This window comes from Phyllobates terribilis, unplaced genomic scaffold (genome assembly GCF_046119375.1).
Source record: "Phyllobates terribilis strain yellow unplaced genomic scaffold, ASM4611937v1 Scaffold_11__3_contigs__length_659146591, whole genome shotgun sequence".
Lineage (NCBI taxonomy): Eukaryota > Metazoa > Chordata > Amphibia > Anura > Dendrobatidae > Phyllobates > Phyllobates terribilis.
Genome location: NW_027362771.1, coordinates 178,785,654 through 178,794,113, shown reverse-complemented (window position 1 = coordinate 178,794,113; position 8,460 = coordinate 178,785,654).

The window sequence follows — 8,460 nt, the reverse complement described above, 5'->3', positions numbered from 1 at the left end:
TTATGAATGATATTCCCTTATACTAATATCTCTAGTATGTGTGGTCAAGTAAATGCAGTGTTACATACAAGTTAACAAATAGCTAGACATATATAACTAAAGGAGATAAAAATATGCCACAGCATTGTTATGTGATGTGGGGTGGTAGCCGTAAGCGAGGTACTCTTCTTTCACGGCCTGGCATGCTACACGAAGATGGTGGTCCTGGCTGAGTGTGTGGGCTTCATCTATGGGGGTACTACACCCTTACAGGCCACATGATGCTGGTGACTTTGGCTGGCCAGGACCAGGTGTTGAGGGGTTCAATGAGGGAGACCACCACTTAAAAATAAGCAGTCTTTTTCTTAACAGTAACTTGGTGGGAACTATTGTAGTGGGGCGGGGTTCACACTGTGCGGTAATGAGGCAGTGACCCAAGGAAAGTTCAACTTAAATGTCTTTATTTACAAGAACTCACAATTAAATGCAAATGATGTCCTCCGGCTGGGTGGTCCAAACACTCCGCGTAAAATGGTTGCTGTGGGTGACGGCAGCGCCATTTTGCTCTGACGTGCACCAGCTACATTGCCTTCACAGGCTTGTGTTATGCCTTCACACAGGCTTGCAGTGCACAGAGTCTCCTGCTCTGCAGCTAGCAAACAAACCACTGACACACCTAAACCTTTGCTGAAGGTTTTTAAATGAAAACTGTGACCATGAGCAACTTGTAAGACCTGGGCTGGAGGAAGTGATCAACCCCACTACCATCCTGTAGAACACTCCAAAAATAAAAGCCCATTTTGGGTCTTCTTAATCTGACTTGGTCAAATAGCTTGACCAAGTTCAAACGTACTTTTATTTTGCACTGAAACCACGTCTGTGTCTGTGATTGTGTGGCACCCCAGGAGTCCGGTTGCCACAGTGGCATTGTCTCCCTCACAAGAGGTGATGCCATGCCTGGAAGCAAGCAGGGGTCCCCTAATCAGGTTTTGCTAGCATGCAACACTTTCCTGGCTCCTCCCCTTAGCAACTGGGATCTGGAGGCGGGGTTAGTTAGTGTGAAGAGAACAGACAGGAGTTGAAGTCAGGACGTCGACGAAGAAAGACCTAGGGAGTGGAGCAGCACGGCAGTTCACCCCAGACGGAAGCGCAGAAGAACCGGACACTGGAGTCCGAGGTTGTGGGGCATCGAAGGCCCAGCAAGACGCCCGGAGGCTCAGCAGCACGATGGGGCCCAGCACCGCCACGTGGGAGCGACACTCCAGGAAGGCCCGAGCTGCCTGCCATATGGGTGAGCACAAAGACGTTTTACTCAGGGACGGGGGCCGCAGCATAGCTATACGCAGCAGGGTCAAAGAAGTAGCACAAAGGGAAGGCCTACAACTCCACCTGGCTAGGTGGATCCCCCAACTTGCTTCCAGGCCGCCCGGACCTCTGCTACCAGCTAGTACCCGTGAACCAGTCTGCCTAACCACCGCAAGTAAAGATAAGAGGAAACCGCCATTAAGTTGTGGACTGATTATTAACTGCGCCATCCTCTGCACTACACCATAACAGCAACGTCTACACTGCCCTGGAGCTAAGCTCTACCTGTGGAGAGCTAAACCAACTCTTCTGCATTAACAACAGCTCCAGAGGACCTGCTCCGCAGCGGTGGCTCCCTTTAGCCGCATACCACAGGTGGCGTCACGAACTGTATATAAGAACTTTAATTCCCCTGTAAATATCCCCTTTTTACTGACCGCCCTGGGTCACAGACCGGGTCACCGCCACTGTGACATCTCCCCTAGCAATGACCGGCCCAGCACCGAGTACCCCACGGCCCAGGGGGCGCGTCAATTACAATGCACTCCAGCGGGTTCAATAACCTTCTATGTGCATCCTGGGGGATACATGCCATCCCTCGCGTCTGATCCCCCTCACTGCCTCACATATCCCCCCCTCTGTTCAACCTTGTGGGGTTGAACACCTGTCACCATACAGGGTGCCCGTGACAGGGCATCCGCATTTCCCTGTGACTTCCCAGCTCGATGTTCCACTGAGAAACTAAAATTTTGCAGTGACAGGAACCATTTGGTGAACCGAGCATTCCTCTCATTGGCATTTCTCATCCAGACCAGGGGTGAATGGTCCGTTACCAAACGAAACTGTCGCCTGAGCAAATAATAGCGTAGGGACTCCAAGGTCCCCTTAATGACCAAGCACTCCTTCTCCAATATGCTATAATATTTCTCTGTCGGGTTAAGTTTCCTGCTCAAGTAGGTGACTGGGTGTTCATCTCCGTTCACCTCTTGCATTCATCTCTTGGGGCTGGTGAGGACAGGCTGTCTGCACAATGCAAAGTTCATGACCGACTTCTTTCCCTTTAAGAGATTGGTCAGGGGAGCCGATCTCCCAGCAAAATTAGGTATAAACCGTTGGTACTACTCAATAATGCCAATGAACGCTTTCACCTGTTTAGTAGTCAAAGGCCTTAGAATTGCCTCAATCGTGTTTATTTGCGGTTTGATAACCCCACGGCCAATCATGTACCCCAAGTGCCGGGCTTCCTAAAGTCATACTGCACATATTTTTGGGTTCGCTGTCAAACCTGTGGCTTTGAGCAAATCCACTACTGCTTGTACCTGGGACGAGTGGGTATGCCGATTGGTACTAAAGATGATAATATCATCTAAATACACTGACACATACTTCTGAGGAGGCTCTAATACTATGTCCATCAATCTCTGGAATGTGGCCGGGGCCCCATGTAATCCAAAAGGCAAGACGACATAGTGATAGAGACCCTCCGGCGTTATAAAGGTAGTCTTTTCTTTCGCCGACTCTGTCAGAGGCACCTGCCAGTAACCCTTGGTCAGATCGAGTGCAGTGAAGTACTTGGTCTGTCCCAGTCTCTCAATCAGCTCATCCACCCGGGGCATTGGAGAAAGGTCAAACTTTGACACCTCATTCAACTTTCGGAAGTCATTACAAAATCGTAACAATCCGTCCGGCTTCAGAATAAGCACAATGATGCTAGCCCACTCACTCCTGGATTCCTCAATGACTCCTAACTGGAGCATATGTTTTACCTCAGCCGCGATGGCTTGCCTCCTTGATTCGCACACTTACCAAGGCTCGGTACCAATGTCATGTCAGATCACAGATGTACGGCGAGGCAGTTCTGAGAATACGTCCGTATTCTGTTGCACCAACTTCCAAGCCTCCCATCACTGCTGTTTAGTGGGAGCGTCGCTTATCTTTTCCTCTCCCCGGCCTCCTCCAGGGCTGATGTCGGAGGGTCCGCAGACGATACAACCAGATTCGCATCGGTAATCATACATTCCCCGTCTTTCCAGGCTTTAAGCAGATTGACATGATATATTTGTTTGGGTTTCCTCTTCCTGGGTTGGTACACTCTGTAATTTAACTCCCCCACCTTTTCCCGGACTTCATATGGCCCTTGCCACTTGGCCATGAGCTTACTCTCTATGATGGGCACTAAGACTAATACCCGATCCCCTTCTTTAAAGGACCTAACGGTGGCCTTTCTATTATATGCTCGGCTTTGCGCTGTCTAGGCATCAAGGTGTTCTTTTACTATAGGCATGACTGCCGCGATTAGGTCCTGCATACTTGCCACACTCTTATGCAGAGTAGGCTCCTGTTCCCATGTCTCTTTGACTATGTGAAGCATCCCCCTGGGATGCCTGCCATACAGTAGCTCAAAGGGTGAGAACCCCGTGGAAGTCTGTGGTACCTCGCGGACGGCAAACATTAAATAGGGCAGTAACATGTCTTAATCCCTCCCATACTTGAAAAAACACTTTTTTCAACATAGATTTAAGAGTCTTGTTAAATCTCTGAACTAAACCATCGGTCTGTGAGTGGTACACCGACGTGCGCAACTGTTTAATTTTAAGCAGTTTACAGAGTTCTTTTGTCAACTTGGACATAAAGGGAGTCCCCTGATATGTAAGGATCCCCTTAGGTGGCCCAAGGCGACAGAACATGCCAAACAAATCCCTGGGGGATACATACCGTCCCTCGCATATGATCCGCCTCACACTATGTACAATAGATAGTGGGTGCAATACTTCACAAATGTTTTCTTTACAATACAGAGCTTTTTCAAACACAATCTCTCTACCTCTTCCAAGTTTTCATGTTTCTGCCTCAAGGTCCTTTGTCTTCACCACAACCCAACACAGTGCTCCTCTAAGGGGAACTAGTTTGCCAATATGGCCGGTAAATGAATCAAGTATAGGCAATGTGCATAAATACACAAAAAGTCACTTCATAATATATATTTGTACTTATACAGTAGGGCCAATCAATATGGTAAAACACCAAAATATGGTAAACCACCAAAATAGTCAACAAATCATATAAAAATAAGTGCAAATCTTTATTGAATCATGTTAAAATAGTGGGACAAACAGATAAGCCAAGAATACTGGCATTATACTCCAGCAGATATGTATAAATAACAACATATGCATGTCCATTAATATGCCAAGGTAGGGAAACATAAATAGACAGTAACATAGTACAAGGGAGGTGTGACGAATGCACCAGAGAGATCCCACCGCTGCCCCCACATGTGAAGGATCCCCACCTTGCCTCCTGCCTGACCTCACTATTGCGTCATACGGATCATGGATCCGCACTTTACACCAATGTGATGTTCCGCACCCCCTCGGGGACACATAAGGTCAGACTGGTACAGTTCTACACAGACACCCCCTGTCCTCACGGTTCCAGGAAGGTACCGGGGGTGAGAAGAGGTGGCCCACTTAGTCATTGATGTGGCACCACACTCGCTCACACCCCTGACAGGGTGAGAGGCCCCTCTCACTGACTTCAGTGAAACAGAACCTTTTCAGCCCAGTAGAGCTGCCCCCAGTACCTATTAGACATAAGCCCCGGTCCGTAATGGGAATTATATTAGGCCAGAAACCAGCCCTGGTAGCATGTGAGTTGAACCGAACAACGGACGTGTGGATTCATGGATTGAGATAAAAGAGCAGCCCAAGATTAAATTATATATTTAATCGACTTAAGGGCACACTAGACAATACGCTATGTACACAAGGGTTATACATACATAATGGTCAGAGATGCAAACACAATAGTAGTGATACAAAAGTATTCAGATATTAAGAGTACTTTACCAGTCAGATTAAAGGCCTGGCTTGCCGGGGAGGGCCTACCACATCACATGGGAGGTTTGTGATTCCTTCTGTTGTGCGACTTCTCTCACACGATGTGTCGTCGTAACCTTCCAGGAACAAAGCTATAGGCCAAGAGCTTTTTTGATTGGATCAGGTCCCAATGATGTTAACCCTTTGCTATCTTCTATATGCCGTGATCTATAGTGATCGCGGCATATAGAAGATAGTGAGAGGAGAGGGGGTCGTCAACTTACCTCTCCGACGGCCCCATGATATCTTCCAGGACCTTCCGTTGTTGTGGCAGCTGGAGGTCACATGACCGCCTCCAGATCTGCCATATATGGTGTCCTGCTAGGCTTAGCCTGCAGCTGAAGCCTGGCAGGAGACACTGACTGTGAAACAGTCAGCAAAGATGTCATGTAATGTAATACATGTCTATTACATTGCATGACATCAGTGATTAGAAAAATAAAAATTAATGTCCCATACAGGGACTAAGTAAAAATGTAACAAAAAAGTCAAAAAAATGTTTTCAAACTGTTAAAAAAAATCACAAAATAAATAAAAATAAATAAATAAAATATTAAACCAATAAATCCGTATATTTATGCAAAAACAAAAAAAGTACACATATTTGGTATTGTGGCGTCCGAAACAACCCGATCTATAAAACTGTCACACTAATTAACTCCTTCTGTGCACACCGTAATAAAAATAAATAAAAAACGCAGCAAAAAACTATGCTTTTTCATCATATTGCCAAACAAAAAGTGGAAAAAAATGCGATCAAAAAGCAAAATGGAAATAAAAATGGTACAGCTGAAAACGTCATCTTGTTCTGCAAAAAAAAAGCCGCCATACAGCTCCATCAGCCAAAAAATAAAAAAGTTATAGCGCTCAGAATAAAGCGATGCAAAAAAAATATTTTTTCTATAAAATTGTTTTATTGTGAAAAAGTGCCAAAACATAAAAAAAAATACAGTAAGTGTAGTATCGCTGTAAATGTACTGACCTGAAGAATAATGCTGCCTTATCACTTTTACCACACGCAGAACGGCATAAAAAAAAAAACTCAAAAAACAATTCCTGAATTGTTGGTTTTTGTTAATTTTACCTCCCAAAAAATGGAATAGAAAGCAATCAAAAAATGCCACGCACCCAAAAATGGTACCAATAAAAATGTCAACTCGTCCCGCAAAAAACAAGTTGTCACATGACTCTGTCCGCTAAAATATGGAAAAATTATAGCTCTCAAAATATGGCGATGCAAAAACTAGATTTTGCAAAAAAAAGCGTCTCTTAGTGTGTGACATCTGTCAGTCATAAAAACCCGATATAAATCTGGTATCTCTGTAATCGCACCGACCCAAAGAATAAAGTAATCTCATCACTTATACCGCACGAGGAACAGCGTAAAAAATAAATAAAACCAATTCTTCACCTGCTACTGATTTGTTTATTATGTCTCCCAAAGATCGCAGTAAGGCTCTGCTCACATTTATCCTGTGCTCTGCACTGAGCAATTACACCAGAGTTTCCATGTAAATCTCTGAAATACGTGATTCAGACGGAACCCATGACGGAAGATTCCCTGTAATGAGGCAGATATAGGCCACTGTGGATGCCATCTAGCCTGTGATCCCACAGTGTCAGTTTTTTTAGGCGTGCATAAAAGTGCGGTTGGCCAAAGTTTTGTGCACTTCTGAAAAAAAGGACACCGCTAAACAGAGGCCAGACGGAGTCCAGAGTAACTCTGCTGCCTCATTACAGTGAATGGATCCCGCAGGGGTTTCATCTGAATTACATCACTTGGAAATTTAGATGGAAACCCCGATGCAAGTGCTCAGCCTAGAGCGCCGGATAAATGTTACGTAAAATGTTCGCAATAAAACCTTCAACTCAGTCCTCAAAAAAAACTAGTCCCCACTCAGGTCCGGCATCTGTTAAAAATATTCCAAGTTACTGGTAGCAGAAAGGCTCTGGAAAAGCGAAATGGCCCTTGCCCCCCAAAAGAAATTCAGAAAATTTTCTGCTCGCAAATACAAATGCCTATTCTACAATAATTTGTTCTCCAATTGTCAAATAGCGCTCCGTCCCTCCCAGATCTTGCCGTATGGCTAAGCGGTACGATACAGCCACATATGGGGTATTGCCACTTTTAGAAGAAATTGTGTGACACATTTCGGCACCATTTTTACCCATTGCCCTGTGTGAAAATGTAAAATCTGAGGGTAAAACTTTTTTTTGTGGTAAAAATATAATTATGTTTTTTTCACTGCCCAATGGTATAAATTTAAAAATTAAAAAATACTCACTACTTCCCTAGATGAATTCCTTGAGAGGTTTCTGCTGTTTTGGCATGTCAGCGACTCTTCAAATGTGACATGGTGTCTGCAACCTATCCCAGCCAACATAGCGCTCCTTTCTCTTCCGAACCCTGCCGTACACCAAAGCAGTGGTTTTCCCCCACATATGGGGCATCGGCATGTTCAAGAGAAATTGCACAATAAATTTCATGGTGCAATTTCTCCTGTTATCCTTATGATAATGCAAAATTAGGGAATGAAAATCATTTTTTGTGGGAAAAATGTGAAAATGTTATTTTTACGGCTCAATATTTTAAACTTCTGTGAAGCACCTGGGGGTGCAAGGTGCTCACCACACATCTAGATAAGTTCCATAAGGGGTCTAGTTTCCAAAATTGTGTCACTTGTGGGGGGTTTCCACTGTTTAGGCACATTAGGGGCTCCCCAAATGCGACATGGCGTCTGCTAATTATTCAAACTAATTTTACATTCAAAAAGTCAAATGGCGCTCCTTCCCTTTCAAACCCTGCTGTGCGCCCAAACAGTGGTTTGCCTCCACATATGGGGTATCGGCGTGTTCAGGAGAAATTGCACAACAAATTTCATGGTGCAATTTATCCTATTACCCTTATGATAATGCAAAATTAAGGGATGAAAAACGTTTTTGTGGAAAAAATGTGAAAATTTTATTTTTACAGCTCAATATTATAAACTTCTGTGAAGCACCTTGGGGTTCAAGGTGCTCACCACACATCTAGATAAGTTCCCTAAGGGGTCTAGTTTCCAAAATGGTGTCACTTGTGGGGGGTTTCCACTGTTTAGGCACATCAGGGGCTCTCCAAACGCAACATGGCGTCTGCTAATTATTCAAACAAATTTTACATTCAAAAAGTCTAATGGTGCTCCTTCCCTTCCAAACCCTGCAGTGTGCCCAAACAGTGGTTTTCCCCCACATATGGGGTATCAGCGCGCTCATGAGAAATTGCACTAAAAATTGTGTATTCCATTTTTTCCTGTTACCC